At 41.1% G+C, this 10,970-nt stretch overlaps 1 non-coding gene across 1 annotated transcript; it reads right to left on the bottom strand.

The window, feature by feature from the left end:
• Positions 1 to 4,591: 4,591 nt before the first annotated feature.
• On the bottom strand, positions 4,592 to 4,755 carry LOC120587898 (U1 spliceosomal RNA). Its single transcript, XR_005649088.1, has one exon. It is a non-coding gene; the product is annotated as a U1 spliceosomal RNA (small nuclear RNA).
• Positions 4,756 to 10,970: the final 6,215 nt, after the last annotated feature.

Here is a 10,970-nt window from a genome sequence, read left to right as displayed (position 1 = left end):
GTAAACCTACTTTATGACCTAGAAATTCTAGTTTAGGTATTTATCTATCTTTTTGAGTAGTCTCTTCAGCACCTATGCCTGTTATATTCATTACAAGAACAAGTTGGGAAAAAACATTTCTAATAAACATAATTGAAGTGGGTTATTTGGCAGAATACACAAAGAACTCATATAAATTAATAATTAAAAAAAGGCAACTCATGAAAAAAGTGGTAAAAAAATATGAACAAGTAGTGCTCATAAAAGCCTGTTTAAAAGGCTCTTCTACCTAACTGATCATCAAGTAAATGCAAATTAAAATAAGATGGAAAGAATTTTAAAAGTTAAGATACCTGATAATATGGTTTTGGAGATAATATGGAAAATGGGAACTCACCTCCTGGGGCTGTGTGAATTAACACAACCCTTTGGAGAATAATTTGCAAATATGTTGCGCACCTTTGATCCAGCAACTCTCCTCTAAAGCACATATCTTTGAGAAAAAAATGCATGTGTGCACAGGAACATGCATAGAAATGTTCGTAACAGGAATGTTTGCAATAAAAAAGCATTCTGGAGAAACCTAAGTGTTCATTGATATTAAAATGAGTAATTCTGTATCTTCACTCCATGATGTAATAACCAGCAATGAAAATGAGTGAGCTAAGAACTACCTGCAGCATTGTGGATGAATATCATAAACATAATACTGAGAGGAATAAAGCAAATTGCAAAAGAATACATGCTGTAAAATGATAGCATTATGATGATGCTGAAATAGTATGTTTTGTTTAGGGATAGACAGGTGGATGATGGATAGATAGGTAGGTGGATAGATAGGTAGGTAGATAAACAGACAGACAGATACATAGACAGATATGTAGATAACATAGATACACAGATGATAGATAGATAAATAGATAGATGATAGATAGATAGATGAGAGATAGCCAGACAGCAAGAACTGAAGAAGCATATTATAGTAGTAAGTAATAGCACAGACTCTAGATCCCAGCTCCTGGATTTGTATTCTAGCTCTGTAATTCGGTAACTATGTGACTTTGGGCAAATTACTTAACTTCCTCATGTTACAGGTTTGTCATTTATTAAATAAGGATAATAGTAGTATCCAGCTCATTGGAGCGTTATGAGGTTGAAAAATGAGTAGATATTTGTAAAGTACTTAGAACAGTGCTTATCAGAGTGCCTATATCTGTTAAATAAATACAAATGATAAACATCAAATTCTGGAGAGTGGTTTCCTGGTGTGGGAGGAGAGAAGTATCATGGGGGTTTCAATTATATTTCTAGTATCTTGTTTCTTAAGCTGGATGATGAGTACACAGATGTTTTTATTTATTTATTTTTTGATGAGTCAAAATATTTCAAAATTCAAAATTATTTTTTAAATTAAAATAATTTAAACAAATTATTTCAAAATATATTGTCAAACTGGTGGGAGAAGAGATGAGTTATAATCAGAGATTGATATTGTGATCTGTTTCAGCTACCTAGGAAGAGAACTTTCCTTAAAATATATAAATCCAATTATTGTAGCTTCGATTTTGCTAACATTCTAGCAGCATTCCTAAACCTCAGGGACAAAGCAAGGAATTCCAGTGGGCCTTGGAATCAGAAAACCTAAGTTTTCTTCATGCTTCTGCTGTTGATTCATTTTGAGTCTCTGAGCTAGTCTGTCTCCAATGACATCCTCATGCTTCATTTTATTTATCTTTAGAATGGATGTGTTGTCTTGCTCTGCTTTCAAATGGCAAGAATGGAATCATCCTTCCTTACTTCAGCACAGAAGCAAGAGTTAGAATTTCCTTTCCCACCCTCCCCCACTGCCTTTCCCTAACTAGCAAAGAAGTTTGTTTTATTTTAATAAAGTCTGTGAAAAATGATTCATGCTCGAAAGCAGCCTTTTGCCTTTGCTTAATGACAGCTTCAGCTTCTGAGTGTAAGCTAGAATGTGGAATAATCCCATGTGGTTTTCAGAATGTACATACGAGCATATGTGCTGGGCTTTTGAAAATTTCTTTGTTAGTGAATCTATTGTGCACATAAGCAAGAACGGTCTAGACTCTCCGAAGAGGAGAGTCGCAAGAAAAATCTTCTAATTTCCCAATTGTTGTTTCCCAATTATTCGCTGTAGGGAAAACAGTGACAACAACACTGTAATGGTGACAACCAGTGCCCTTGGTAGGCGTGTGTGCTGTATTTCTGAGGAAGCAGTGTGTAGTTGTTTTCTCCCTGCTGTGCCCATTTTCAGACTCCCAGACAATTGTTTATTTAAAAATAAAACAACAACAAAGTAACTGCTTACTCTTTACCATGTCAATGGGAATTATACACTGGTAACCAGGGGGTCTGGCCTTTTAGGCCTACTTGTTTGAAAAATGAAAATGGTCCTGGGTCCAACTGGTGTGCTAATGGCATCTACTCAAGCTTTTTTTCTTTTATTGTAAAGGAAAAAAAAAATTTGGCTTGAAAGGCTTTCTTGGCTCATCTCTTTCTCTGGTTCCTGCAGTCAGCATGGTGGGCCCCAGATGTGTCTCTGGTTGACTGACAGTCTTGAGTTTCCATCTAAAAAAGAGGTTCAATAAAGCTCAGAGCTTATTTTGCCAAGCATGGCTGCTCTTTCTTTTAAGCCCACATGAGCTCAAAGGGGAATTTAATCCTTGCATTGCTGATTGTTTACACTAAAGAGTTGTGTTGTGAGAGCAATTTGATGTCTGTGAGACAGTTCGAACATTTTAATAAAACTTTGAGAGAAACATTTTCTCTCAAAACAGAAAGCGTGATTTTGCCACGTATAAATAAACATAAACTACCAATGGGCTCAGAGCACCTAACCTGGAGATTCTGGATGAAGCCCAGGCTTAACCAATCAAAATGTTTTTCACCTTAATTTGTTTAAGAATGAATATAAACTCTTCCTACGCGAATGCTATTTCTCCTCGTGCAGGTGATTAACGCATCTCTACATTAAAGAAAATCTGGGTCTATGCAGACACAACATTACAGCAATTTTTCAGGATCTATTTATTCTTCAAACATTCATTGAGCACCTGAGAATGACTACTAGTGATATCAACATGAGAAAGACTCATTTTTATAATCAAGGAGCCCGTGGCCCATAGTCTGGTTCAGAAAACAGACTTATAAACAAATTATCATGATATGAGTGATAAGCGCAACAGCAGTGTTACGTTACAGGTATTATGGGGCCTCAGAAGTTGAGCATTTGAGTCAGCCAGAATTAAATCAGGGAAGCTTCCTAAACCTTAAGAGATAAGAAAGATTTGGTCATTCTAAATGGGGGAGGGCATACTCTAGTCTAGAAATGCCAGAGAGTCTGTGTGAGTGTGTGTGTGCACATGTGCGTGCACGAGCACAAGCCATGCACTCACGTACGTGTCTGTGTTTTGGAGATTCCGAAGGAGAAAGGATAAAAACAATCAAGCGATTCAGCATTGCTAGAAGAGAAACTCTAGGGCAAATGAGCCCAAACGGGAACTGGGAACCAGATCAAGTGGTTAGCATGAGGAGATTTTATTCTGGGGCGATGGACAATGTTTCCTTTTTAGATTGATCACTTTGAAGCTTTGCAGATGATGGACTGAGGAGGGAGACACTGGAGTCACATTGGAGCTTGTCTTGTCCTTCAAGGTTCCTTAGCTCTTGGTTCTTCTATGAATGAATCACCAAAAGTCAGTGGTGTGTCCAGCAGTTTAATTACCCCTGATGGTAATTAAACAAAACTCAAACGTGCCAAGGGCTGGAAGGAGACATCAGGCCAGAAGGAACATCTGTTCAAGCCCATCCTGCCTCTTCTGTTAAAACTCACTGAGTTTCTCACCCGCTCCTAGCCACCCCGGGCCTTCACGGTCCTGCACCTTTAACATTCGGATCCAAGTGGGAAAGAATCCTTTTTTCTTATAACCTTTCGGCACAACTGAGACAGGTAGTAATTTTCAGAAATTTCATTTGAAAAAAGCACCACCACAGAAAACATAAAGGGAGAAGGAAAAAGAAAACAACAAAGAAAATATGGAAAGATGTAAAACAATTATGTTTGCAAAATATAGATTTTGTGTCCTATGACAGCCAACATTTTTGCCAGACCCACAAACCATTTCTCAAGCTCTCGGCTCTCTCATTCTCTTCCCTGCCCCTTAAGGGACTAGTCTCACAGATGTGGACAAAACAATGCACAGGCAATACTGAGGATATGCCACCCCTGAGATTTGGGGCAGGCTTCAGGCATCTTCAGGGAGTCAACATCTTGAGAAGAAAGGATCTCCTCCAGAGACACTTCCTGGCTTGCTGTGGAGATCCTGGGCCAGTTAAAGACCTGGGCTGAGTCAGTGGGGTCCTGGTGTGAGTCTTTTCCCCAGGGGTGGGAACACAAGGTCTTATGTTTCAGGCGTGTCTCTTGCATAACCCTTCCCTCCATCCTCCTTATTCCCACCAAGATTCAGATGGTTTTCTCTTGTTCCAACTATTGCATTGGTCTGGTCTACAAATGCTGTGGCATTTTCTTTCTTTCTTTCTTTCTTTCTTTCTTTCTTTCTTTCTTTCTTTCTTTCTTTCTTTCTTTTTTTAATAACAGGGGAGAGCACGAACACAGTCCCCCACTACTGCAAATGATGCAGTCGAGTTTCTCACATTTGGGGAAATCGCAGGGGTCGGCACATCCAGAGTGCAATGGATAAGCCTTGCTCTGGGACAACCACCTTCGTGATCATGGCATCTCCCCTGCCAAGTAAGTATTGGCATTTTCTTTTTTAAAGTTTCACTCTGCCCTGATCATCTTTCTGTCATTGTCTACCATATTAATAGAATTTTTTGGCCTGGTGGTCAGTGCCAGTATAGCTCCCCAGCCAAATATTCCTTATACACAACCCGTGCTTCAGTCAAACCTCAATAATTAGACACATGATTTCTCAAGCATGCCCTGTCTCTCCCCACGGGTGTTTCCATGAGTGAATCCCCTGTTTCTCCAATTCAATGGGAAATCCAAACTATCCTTAAAAATCCATCCCAGAACCATCGACTTGGCCAACTCTTCATCTTTCTTTAGCACTTATTTTATTCTGATTTGTATTAGAGTTTTTAAAATGCATATCTCATTCTCATTTACCTCACTCCCCTCTCCAGACAAAATTCTAGAGTCACTGAAGGACAGGAATAAAATACCTTACAAATCAGTGTGAAGATCAAATAGAGACTCTATGTAAATTGCTAGCGTGGGAATTGGCACGTGGTAAGCACCCCGCAAATGTCATTAAGATTTGAAGCATGATTTGAGAGTCAAATAAAACTAGATTTCAGCATTCACTCCACCATGACTAGCTTGGTGACTTTGAGAATTACTTAATCTCATAGAACCTCAGTTTTCTCATCTGTAAAAATGAAGAACCATTGTTCCTTCTTCATGGTGTTGTGGGGATAAATTAGATGATAGATTAAATTTTATCATAAGTATTAAAATACTTAGCAATCTTTTAATACACTTGTGCTATCATTATGGGACTGAGAACAGTGTTTTGTATACAAAAAGCTTTAGGAAACATTTGGACTGGAGATTTCATGCCTCAGATGTAAACACTTCCCATAATACATGAATTTGGATTCTGGGCGGGGGTCCCATTTCTCCCTCCCACCCCTGCTCCCGCCTTGGGGGAGGGCGGCTCCTCTTCCCACCCAGCTTTCTGTGACTTCATCCTGGGTGGATCCCCACTGGTGCTCACTTTGAATGACAGCTGGCCTGCTGTAAGGCATGCTGCTAAATAGCCCTCCTCTGATGTGCTTACTATAGTTTTTAGGGGAGAATGAGGTGGGAGAATATTCTATTTTCCTGACTTATTTGAGTTTCTACCATTTTGAAGACAACACCAGAGGAGTTACACTTAGAAACTTTGCATGTGAGGGTATTGGGAAATGTATCTACTTTAAATTAACCAGATATGAATAGAAGCATGGATAATGTTGCTAATACTGACAAAGGAAAGAAAATAAAGACTTGTTCCATTGTGAATCTGAGAGGATCCATGTACCTCAATGCAACCAGGAGGACCCCAGAAAACACCCTGTCCAAATGCTTTGCAGGCTGGTCCTGGTATCCAGCCCAGAAACACTGGATGCACAGATGCACAGTGCCTGTGGACATTAACCAGCCATCCAATTGATGGTCTCAGTTTCCATCTCTGTTCTGTGGTGAGAGCACGTAATGCATTGCAGGAAGCCGATCAATTATTTGCAAGTGGGATACATGATACCCTCTCCGGCACTCCAACCACAGCTAAAATCCAATTCCATCAGCTGGGTTGGCTTTGACGGGGAAGTGAGAGTCACATTTTGGAAGAGTAGGATTGATTCTGCATGTTACAACTTACGCTTATGCAAAAAAAAAAAACCCAAAAGACTGGTTATGGAGATATCCCCCAATGATCTATTCCTATCAATCCCAAGGAGTCCCAATTGAACCTATGGGTTTAAGTCAGTTTTTTTCTTTGTAAATTTTTAGTAATTTTTAGTAAATTTCGATGACTCTCCCAGAACCTCAGTTTTCTCATCTGTTAAAAGAGATATGTACCTCATGGTGTTGCTTTAAAGATTATATTAGATAACAGACACAGAATTACCACAGAGCTAATAAAGTTTAAGCCCCTCCTTTGCACGGGCCCCTTTCAAGACCTCGTACCAGCTTTATAGTTGTAATTTTGCATCCTTTTCTTAAAATGAGTGCAAAAGCCTGTAAGCTTCAAACTCCACAAACCTGAGGCTGCTTGTAGGTGGATGTACAGAATAGGTGCTCAGATGGCAGGAAGCAGTTGATAAGGTCAGCAGTAAAGGAACCTGGAAGAGGAAGTGGGTATCTCTTCAGAGACTTGCAACTTTATTGATTACTAAGTGCCAGAGCACCTGGCCCTTGGGGTGGGGGCAGGGGGGGTGGCGAGGGAGGAGGTTCTAGGGCTTGAGAAGGGATCTGGCAAAAATATGAGTTGATCATGGCTAAAATTATTACCTCATGTGTTGGAACCTATGTCAAGACTGAAAAGTGTTTCTAAGGGACTTGACCTCTCATGGTGGAATCTCATGCAAGGTGACCAGCCCGAGAGGGAGATAGCCTGGGGCAAGTGCCTCTCAAATCACATCAGGCTATAGGAGGCCACAGGGCCAACCACAGCTCTGGTTCTATAGAGCCTTTGAGAGAGCTGAGACAGACCCAGCCTGGCCTGTAGTAAGGGACATAGTACACTTCAACTGACAGTCTCCGCTCCAACAGTTTCTTGGATGGACACAGAGGGAATTATTGTCAACCCCAGCCCCTCCTTTCCCCCTCCATCCTCTTATTCTTTCCTCCCCGCTCCTCTTATTCTTCTTACCCTCCTGCTTTTCTTCTTCTACTTTCTCTCTTCCATTTCATGAATCATGATACAAATTTCAACCAAAGATAAAAATGTACTTTATTTCACCCTTTTGGCTGTGATTAAGTTCTGTCCACAGCAAGGACATTGGCGTTTCCATGGGAACCAATACACTGTAAAGCTGAATAGGATGACAGCATAGAAAAGTCGAAAGAAGGCAAAGAGGTTTGCTTTTCACCTGCTAGACAGGAAACAGAATTATGGAATCCAGGGGCTGCCGAGGAATTTACCAGGTCACTAAATGATATGCCTACCTCCAGGAGAGCCAATGGAAGAACAGCTCTGGAGATAAGCAAATGTCCTTTATTGAAAGAGGGCCAGAACAGATCCCATAATCTCCTTCGAAACAGCATTCAGCTGTTATTTATTTATTTTTTTTTTAAGGGCAATTATTCAGCAGATGATTGGAACAATGCCTGGGTGCCTGAGCCCGGTCCTCTGGCCTGGTCAGAACCCAGGAGAGACAGCTGCAGATGGAAATGAGTGCTTCCACTTGGCCAGGGCAGAGACCTTGCCTGGCTCGCCTTCTGGTCTCTGAAGCTATTGTGCTCCACTTTTGCTATCTGTAATCCCACTAAGCACTCTATCAAAGTACCCAGGACCCACCCAAATCAGAGCAAAAATCTCTTCCCTTCCCTTTTTGCAATTTCTTTCTAAAGAAGAATGCTTATTATTCTGGTCTTCCTATGATTATTATAGACAACATTTATACTATTTTAAGCATATAAAAATGTTATAGAAGGACTTGTGGGAGTGAACGTTAATGCTATGACTTTAGTAGAAAAACCAGAATAATACTTCTCTGGTGGGTGACAGTGGATGTGGAAATGGAGAGAGACTTATTCAAGACTTCTTCATTCCAGGGACTTGCCAGCACTTAGCATGTGTCAGGCCTCCACGTTTATTCACAAGAAATGAAAAGAAGCTGGTGGTCAGGATGCAGTTGGGCTAATCATTCAGATGATTCAAGTAAAGGAAAAGGGAAAAATAGTCTGCCGTTTATGCAGAAGGCTTTCTATACTCAGCTGTTGAGCTGTGAGCACAGGCGGCTAAGCGAAAAGTTATTAGTCAGAAGCATCTCGGCCTGGTTAGCAGCATTTTCTCAAATGTCTCGGCTCATTGATGGACTTTTGAGTCCTGATTTTCCTGGGTCAAAGTTGTACCCAGGAGGGCCAAGAAGCTGGCCACATATGGGGACCCAGAGCTCACACCTTGCTAGCTGCACGGTCTTGGGCAAGGGAAGCACCCTGAGTCTCAATTTTCTTATTTAAAATGGGTGATAATATCTGATAATATCTACTCTAATCTGAAATTAGCTGAGAAGTATGTAGACCATTTTGTGTGGTACCTGACATGTGGCCAATGAAAACTGCTCAATAATAGCAGCTATTATTATTATTATTCTGTCATTTTGAATTCCTAATGAATGTAATGAAGGCCTCTGAGGAAGGTGCTTAGCCTCCTTGCTTACAGCTTCTGTTGCTTCAACTGGAGATGAGATCTCTTACAAATGCCCCTTTCATACATACATTCCTCTTGTTCTTGCTATTTCAAATTCTAGGGAAATCGAAATGGAACAAAATGGCAACAGGACATCATCAAAGCCTGGGGCAAGTTTGACTTGGGCACAAGTCACGAATGGGGATGGCCTGCATTACCCTCTTCCCTGTGTCTCCCAAACTGCAGAGGCAGCTTCCTGCTGCCTTTCTTCTCTTGGGGAAGGGTGAAAAACAGCTGACAGCTGGGATGGAAAGAAACTGGTACAGACACTGCCTATGCTTCCTCTTTCTGTTTCTTCCTGTTTGAATGCTCACATGATACCTTGAGCAGAAGCACCAGCCCTGAAAGCCCTGATTTTCAACCAACGCCAGCAGCCTTCTAGGTCTAGACTCCTTGCTGGAGAGAAAAAGAACTCACTGTGAGTCAAATTTTCTTCCAGCTAAAACATTTCTAACAATTACGCCATCCTAACGCTATCACACAAGTTATCTACATTGGTGTGGGGTTCCCCATCACTAAGCTGACCTTTGCTTCCTCTGGGGCTGCAAACTCAGACTCTTCTCACTGTTCCAGATTCATCCTTACTGGGCCCCTCCCTGCACTCCACCCACACAGAGCCTGCTTAACGCTTCCCTGATGTGTTCTGTGCCTTGTGCCCAGTCCAGATACTTACCTAGGAGCTCGAAGGCCACTTCCCTTCCTCCTATCCCTTCTTCTGGCCAGGTAAATCCCCCACACATCTTTCAAAGCTTAGTTCAAAAAGATTTGTTTAAAGAGACTTTTATGAAGCCTTCTCAGGTCTTGCTCTGTGTAGAATCCACAGTCCTCTCTGTGCTCCATCTACACTCTGCATACAGCTATTGATTGATAGCTCCTATTGGTTTGTTGAACCTATCTGCTTATTGATTTGTCTCCCACTACACTGTGAGCTCTTAGAGGATGCAAACCTAGTCTTATTCTTCTTTTTAAGTCTTGTGCTGATCACATTTTCCGGTACATAGCAAGAACTGAATAAATGCCTTTGTTGAATGAATTGTTAAATAATTTTTAAATCCCCAAAGCTTAAATCAAGTCCATACAATGAGTTGTGAGCATCGACAAAGGCCAATCCTGTGAGAATGGTAGCAGGCCACTCTCTGGGGACAGACTGAAAGGGAATGCGGAAACTGCTGCCTTCCAAGGGTGGGAGCTCAGTCCTCATCTTCGGGAGCCCTAAGGGGAGTCCGGAGACAGCCCACCAAACTACGCAGGGGAACTGAAGGCAAGAACGTGCTCCCAGTCTCAAGAGCCAGAGGCAGGAGTACCCTGAGACTACACAGGACCCAGGTAAATATTTTTTGTGGGGCCCTTGTCTATATAAACAATTTGATTATAAAAAAAACTTACAAAACTCATGGGTCCAAGTGAGGTTTAGTAATTTAGTGATGAGGATTTTAAAAAATGGGTGGAGAAGAAACACAAGTGCTATTTCTTTATGTCCAATCAGATTCTTCATAGTGTCCAGACTCCGTCTTTTCCTGTTCAAGTCTAGAGACCATCTTGTCATGTTCTTTATTGTCAACCGTGCAAGTCCTGGCTAATTTTCATATGTCTCACCACAAGTAAGAGATAACAACACTGTTATTACTCACAATGACATGGCTCTTCAGGGCCATTTGTATTGAAACAATATATATCCTTTGGCCTCTGCAGTTCCATAACACCAACCATGTAACACTGGTCACAGAATTACTCATGATGCTGCATCATGCATCCTGCAGCCCCTCAATATTTGCTTCAGTGGCTCTCTGTTTCTGTGCTTTGTTAGTGATGAGCAAATATGCAAGTCTAACCCAGAGTACATAGGAATTTGTGAATAATAATTCATTTTCTGGTCATGCAAAATTCTCCTTTTACAATTTTATAGTGTTAGCATAGTATGATATTTCTCTTAGGTTGCGATCACTGCATTTCTAGAATATGACCTCTTTCGAGGTTGATGCAGCCCTGTATACCATCACCAGAGAGGAAGAGAAGCAAGAAGCCTATGGGCTGAGTGAGGAGAGCAATCATATT

The sequence above is a fragment of the Pteropus medius genome, unplaced genomic scaffold, assembly GCF_902729225.1.
Source record: "Pteropus medius unplaced genomic scaffold, Ma_sr-lr_union100, whole genome shotgun sequence".
Lineage (NCBI taxonomy): Eukaryota > Metazoa > Chordata > Mammalia > Chiroptera > Pteropodidae > Pteropus > Pteropus medius.
The sequence above is the reverse complement of the archived record's forward strand: the minus strand, read 5'-3'. Positions and strand labels throughout refer to the sequence as shown.